The sequence below is a fragment of the Narcine bancroftii genome, chromosome 9 (assembly GCF_036971445.1).
Source record: "Narcine bancroftii isolate sNarBan1 chromosome 9, sNarBan1.hap1, whole genome shotgun sequence".
In the NCBI taxonomy this organism is placed as follows: domain Eukaryota; kingdom Metazoa; phylum Chordata; class Chondrichthyes; order Torpediniformes; family Narcinidae; genus Narcine; species Narcine bancroftii.
In genome coordinates, this window is record NC_091477.1 from 104,767,504 (window position 1) to 104,774,279 (window position 6,776).

At 36.8% G+C, this 6,776-nt stretch overlaps 1 pseudogene; it reads right to left on the reverse strand.

The window, feature by feature from the left end:
- Positions 1–994: 994 nt before the first annotated feature.
- Positions 995–4,551, reverse strand: LOC138743590 (UDP-GlcNAc:betaGal beta-1,3-N-acetylglucosaminyltransferase 7-like; annotated as a pseudogene).
- Between the last annotated feature and the right edge of the window lie 2,225 nt (positions 4,552–6,776).

The window sequence follows — 6,776 nt, forward strand, 5'->3', positions numbered from 1 at the left end:
GCCAATAGAGTAAGTGGGCTGAAATTTGATTACAGTACCAACATTCAACAAAGATGAGGGACCAAGCCAATCCACTTTCTTTGGGAGGACCAGAGGCTAACTGAAGTCTAACAACATGGAGATATCTAGCTATTATGCTGAGACAATCAGTTCCCTGTGGATTGATGCACAATTATTTTAAAAGCCCAAAGAAATTTGCATCAAATAGCCACTGGCCTAAATTCCAATGGATGTTTTGTGGATAGGATGAAAATAAAACAGGAAGAAGTTATTTGAATGGTATGAAGTTGATGAGATCCATCTGGAATTCAAAGGAGCCGTTAAAGTGGGATCATGCCACTTTTACAAAATCACTTCACTTCAATCCCAGAAATATTTTCAGAGAGAAAGAAACCCAAAAAGGTGTAAAGGCAAGAATTTAAAAAATGCAAGGCCACAAATGAACATTTATGACATTTTACTCCAAAGTATAATGAAGGTATTTAATTTGCAGAGAAACTCCTCAGGATGGGATAAATGTTTTTTTAAAAAACACAGCTACTACTCTAAATACTATGGTATCCATATTTAGCTTTATTCCCCATAAATAAAGACCAAACAAATTTAAGGAGTAATCACAAGATGTGACAAAATGCTAAACTCCCAATATTCAGATAATTTTTTAAAAAACATAGTAAAATTCACATCTACTTAAGAAAATGTTACTTTTTCTACATTTCAGATTATTAGACATTGAATAATTCTGTCTGTCAACATTGAGGTGAATAACATTAAAAAAATTATTGTTGATGAAGAAATAAAAATATATAGTCTTTTCAGATGTAGTAGATACATTTAAATTTAGTATTTCACAAAGAATCTTGCTTTTACATTGCGCATTATACTCAACTATAGAATAGTTTTGGTAACATATCTATGGTATTTTTATTTTCTCAAAATAATTAATAGTACTATGAATTAATTTCCACATTTCTAAAAGCTTGTGCTTCATTCTTCAGGAGAGCAAATTACTGGAAGAGGTTTGTGTACCACCAACATGCTTATGTAAAAAACAAGGCTCGTTGTTCATTTTATTGTTTTTGTTTGTCACAAGTTCAATGGTCTCAAAGCCACTGTGATGAATAGGAGTTATTTGCAATAAATCCAAGCACATCACCCCCCCCAAAAAAAAATCATTAATAGGGTACAGCTCTAAGCTTTCGCTCTGTTTAATCTTCTTGCTAGTGATCCAGCCATCAAAATCCACCACCTTTGACACAAGGTAGATAGCAAGTTTTATCGAACAAGTCTTCAGGTGTGTAATACAGTACTCATTTCCCTTCTTTTGAATTAGTTTGGCCTTTTACATCACCCACAAAAAGATTCTGAAAACTGGTTGTATTAAGAAACTCAAGAACATTCTCTGTGCTCACAAATACATCATTATCTTTAAAAATACACTGCACATTGTTACAGCAAGTGGAAAACCATTTGAGAAAGGTAACTTCGTTTAAAGTGAGATGGAAGAAAGTGTCCATGAAGTCCCACTGGAGAATATCCTTGTAAATATTTTCATATTTCAAGAGTTTTGATGATGGAACCTTTAATTTTCAATGGATGAAATGTCTAAAAGAAATAAATTTTTATTTGCTTCCCATTAATTCAAGTCCATTTCTTTGCCCCATGTTTTTCTGATTGCCTCTCGTCAGTCATAATGCATGATGATAGATTTAGCAATGATCAACAGGTAGACGTCAACATTGCATTTCTCGGAATGATTGAAAATTACCGTCTGTACTGCAAAAACTGTTCAAAGTTTGGTTCCTAGTGTTATGGAATGGGTTAATAAAATTATGATAAAATAGATCTTAAAAGTTATAGATTATGGGGTTTTAGTTTAGGTACGCTTCACAAACAGACATTAACATTTCACAAAAGACATCTCATTTGAAATGCAAGAGCTATGCCTAAGCAGAGACTCCACGTCTACAGTGACTTTGAAGAGTGCTTATGAAGACTTCACAAGTAGATGTTAAGGGGACTGATGTTATGGAATTGAAATGGACTATTGACTTTAAAGGAACAGATGTCCAGGCTCAGAAACTGATTAATCTTTTGCCAGTGATCCAAGTCTAGTTGAAGTTTGCTGTTCTAAGAGTGGTCATTGATTTTGCAAGCAGAGAGAGGTGGGGGGGAGAGAGTTTCAGTTTATAGCAGGAAGAGGTGTTGTAAAACTACAAGTTTTGAAGTCTTGCTATAAAACCTCATTTGAAGATGGGTTTTGAGTTCCGAGTTCAGCCTGTTCTCAATCTTTGTAGGATGTGGCTCATTAATGTGTTTCTCCTAAAATAGGGGAAAAAGAAGTCTCGGTGGTAACCTAGAAGAAGAGGTTATCTTTTAGAAAACCCACGAGGAAACAAGTCTCGTTGGCAAGACACTGAAGCAGCTGATCGAAGGAGATCAGTTTGCTTGTGTGTCCTAACAAACAATCAATATCTCTCTCTGAAACCAAGGAAGACCTTCCTTTGCAGTAACAGTTTAAGTTAAAGCACCAGAACCTGGTGAAGATTATAAATGTTAAATTCTGAGAAAAGAATGGAAAACTGCCTGATACCAATGAATTTGGAGAAGTGAAAAGTGAATGACTGGACAGTGAAACTTTCCTGAACATTACATATACGCGCTTCGAATCAGAAAGGGGTTAAATTAGGGTAAGTTAATAGTGATAAGTTAAATATTGATATTATTATGTTTGAAGAAAATTAAAAACATTTTGCTGAAGTGACCGTTGTCGTAGTGAAGTTCAGTTGTTGCTGGCTTTCGGAGTCCTCTTGGCTTATAACACAAGTCATTCAACCATCCTGTGTGAGTAAAGTTGGTGGGTGTACAACTTGCAGCGGTCACATCTCATTGTTTGGCTTCTTTCTCTAATGCTGTTTTTGTCGCTGTGAGAAAAGTTTCTTTATTTCCAGGACTCCAGAATTTGTCCATGGGAGTAAAGAACCTCAAGAAATTGACAGCTTGTCTATCCTGTGGAGAACTTGATCTCCAAGAGATACACCATGATTCCAAGCTGATATTGCTGTTTCAATGCAGTACAGCTAATGTTATCACAAGCACAAAGCGACAAAATAAAATTTTAATTGTTTCTTTCCCCTAAAATATATCTCCATCAGAATTTTTCTAATAGTGAGAAAACAGAAATATTAATTCAATTATTATTTGGGTAATTCAGTTAAATAATGACATTCAATTGAAATCCAAGAATGACAAATTCTCATTTAGGCACTTGTTAGTTCTGTCATTCCGTATATGCACACACTTTATTCCCACGCTATTGAAAAAGGCAAGCACATGCATGACAATAACATTGGACAACGAATATTTTGCTTCCTCAATCCTTCTGAGTGTATTTTATGGATTTTGGACCACTGATCACAAAAAAAAATCACTTTAAAATTTTCCTATCACATCCCATTTTTTAGATGTAGCCTATTTTTGTGATTTCCTGTCATATTTAAGTCTACCAGTATATTGGCCACAAAGCAAGTTGCTTTGGTCAGTCCAAGCATGCCTTGGGATACGTTCTGCAGGGGCTATGGAAATATTGTCTTTTGCATGGGCATGAATGGAAGGCATTTAAAGATGTTGTTGAGAATCTTCTTGTAAACTTCTGAGCACCAAACTAGATCCAGCTGATCGACAACAGGCTTCAAGCACCCAAAACCTTGAAGTGCAACGTGTCATTGAAAATTCATTTTCTTCATTCACGCTTGGATATTGTCCCTTCTGATCTCAGTGCAGTCAGTGACAAACATGGTGAAAAGTTTCACCAGGATATTGCAACCATAAATAAGCAGTATCAGGCCAACTGGAATCCATCAATGCTGGCTGATTATTACTGGACACTGATACGAGAGGCATCAGATGTTGAGTATAAACAAGAATCAGTGGCTAAAACATTTTTAGGTCAGTTGATCTAATGCATGTGTCAGCACCATTTGCAATGAAACATGCAAAATTCAATAAAAGTTAATTTGATGTTTCTCCAACTCCTATGTGATACAGAAAATCTGAAACTATCTTTGTGTTCAATTTGATGTTGTCTATCATAATCCCCAATTTTTTTTTCAGGAAGAAAACCTTTTGAAAAGATTTGTTGTCTAGTGTAATCAGCAATTCATATTGAAATTCAGGTTTATAATTTAAATATTTACTGATAAATGTCAACAGGTCCAGGCCCTTCATTAGGTGCATGAAATAAATGAAGTCAAACTTCTCAAACTGCCATTATAGGGTTTGAACCCTCAGCTAGATCTATGGAGTTCGTCTTGTGGCATGAAAATTAGAGTAACATCACCACATCAATTTTACAACTGTTTCTGTCCAAGGGTGAGGATCATTAATGTTACCATGATTTGCATTTTATTTTTCAGTCAGGTGATGGGTTGACTGTGCTGTTTGGATATTTTCCTGGAGGCTTGTTAATGTGATGCAGGTCTCCAGTTTGCAAATATTACTGCATGCCACACCTTGTCCATTATTGCCCAGGTTCTCTTTCTTGCTTATCATATATCAATACCTTAACATGAATCTGGGGAAAATCAGCAGGTACTCAATTTAGGACATCCTTAAGGACATCATCCTCTCCAACTGACATTCAGTTCTGAGTACTGCAGGCGAGAGAGGTTCTCCAGAGTAGCTCCAAACCATTACATAATAGGTGGCTTAACCAGATGCAGAAGGAGAAAGAGCAAGCCATTGATAATTACAGAGGATTCTATAATGAGGGGAACAGATAGAAATTTCTGAGGCTGGAGATATAATGATGATGAGTTTATTGACTTCTTTCTGCAGTCAAACAGTGTTAAAAATTTCAATAGTATGCATTAAATTTAAATTAATCACTTGCAGTATTTGTGAAGGAATATTGAAGAATACATAACTGCAATCCGTTGAGACTGTTTAATGTTTATAAAGGTAAGTTTTAGTCGATAATGACCATGAGTCAGAGAGCAGGATGGAGATCAAGAATCTGGTTGTGTGGTGCCAGGACAACAATCTTGCTTTCAATTTCAATAAGATTACACCTGCATTGAATTCGCTCATCGTTATTGAATGAAAATCTACCGGGACCAATGCCTGAAGAGGGTGCACAAAATCAGTGAACCAGTGCGGACTCGAAAGGCCAACATGGCCTGTTTCCGCTCCATAAATGGTTATATGGTTAAAGGGTAGGGACATTAAAAACATCTGCCCAAACAAGGTGAATGAAATAGAAAAGAAAAAAAAGTGCATCAAGCCTTATGTCTCCTACATTGCTGTGGTAGGTACCTTTGTGGGTGGAAGGATAAATAAGATGAAACAATACAAACTAAACACAATTCTAAAACAGATACAAGATCAGATCTTTGGATACAAATGCACTGAAGCAATTGGCCTGAAGCACCCAATTGGCCTGAAGCACCCAATTGGCCTGAAGCACCCAATAGCAAGTTTTAAAATGAGATAAATAGAAATCCTACTGACATGAGGCAACCCATTTATCGGCATATTTCTCCACCTAGAGTCAATGACATATCAGCACACTTTATGCTCCATTTACACTTATTCTCTTTAAACAAACTTTAAATGCAACATGAAACAAACCTTGTTTCAATTCCTTGACAGACACCTGCCTGCCTTTTGCTCATACCTTGATGAAGAGCTCAGGTCTAATTGTTGGTTACTCTTCACTTCCTCTGAATGCTGCATAACCTACGAAGTTTCTCCAGCACAATTACAGCAACTACTGACTTTTTATTTCATGGCCCATTTTAATTTCATCAGATTGACCTTCCTGATAGTGAATTCGCTGAATGTCACTGGCCCAGATGGAGTCCCTGATCACATCACAAAAACATGTAGGGACCTGCTGGTAGGTGTATTCACACTTTTAACCTCTCCCAATTGCAATCTGAACGTTTAGAAACCTTTTGGCATCCTGGTGCCAAAGAGCTTAATGGCTACCGTCCAATGGCTCTGACATCCATCATGATAAAGTACTTCAAGAAAATGGTATTATCTTACATTAACCTCAGCTTCAATCCACTCCAATTCCCCTTCCTTTCAACAGGTCTACACCCACCTTGGTGCATCTGGACACAAGGACACATATTTATCAACAATTTAGTGTCCAAACTCCTGGACACCACTCCCACCCCCCCCCCCCCCACCCCTTCTCTCTGCAGCTGGATCCAAAACTGCAATCAGTGAGGATTGGTGACAACACCTCCTTAATGATAATCATTCACACCAGCAAACCCACATACTCAGTACCTTACTTCTTTTACACTCATGACAATGTGGCCAAATATTGCTCTAAATCCATTTACAAATGACACCACTGTTGTAGGGTGGAACTGAATGCATGATGACATCCAGAAAATTGATAGAGAATCTTGTCGCACGGTCTCAGAATAACAACCACTGAGCAAAGCCAAAAAACTGAAGGAGTTGGTCGTCAACTTCAGGAAGCCTGTTGGAACACAAGTCCCTGTCAATATCAACAGTGGTGAGGTGGAGAGAATAGTTGGCTTCCAGTTTTCAGGCTTAAGTATTGATAACTACTGTACCTATCTCAAATCAAGCACATTGACACCAAAGCACCTCTTTGATTTATCAAAAGTTAACAGCAGCTTATTTTTTTGAAGTTTAAGGGCTATAGATTTATGTTTAGTTACAGTCTTTTTTTTCTCTCTGCAGGAACAAGAGATACCTGTCTATTTATTATTAGTTACAATGTTAATTTTTATTCT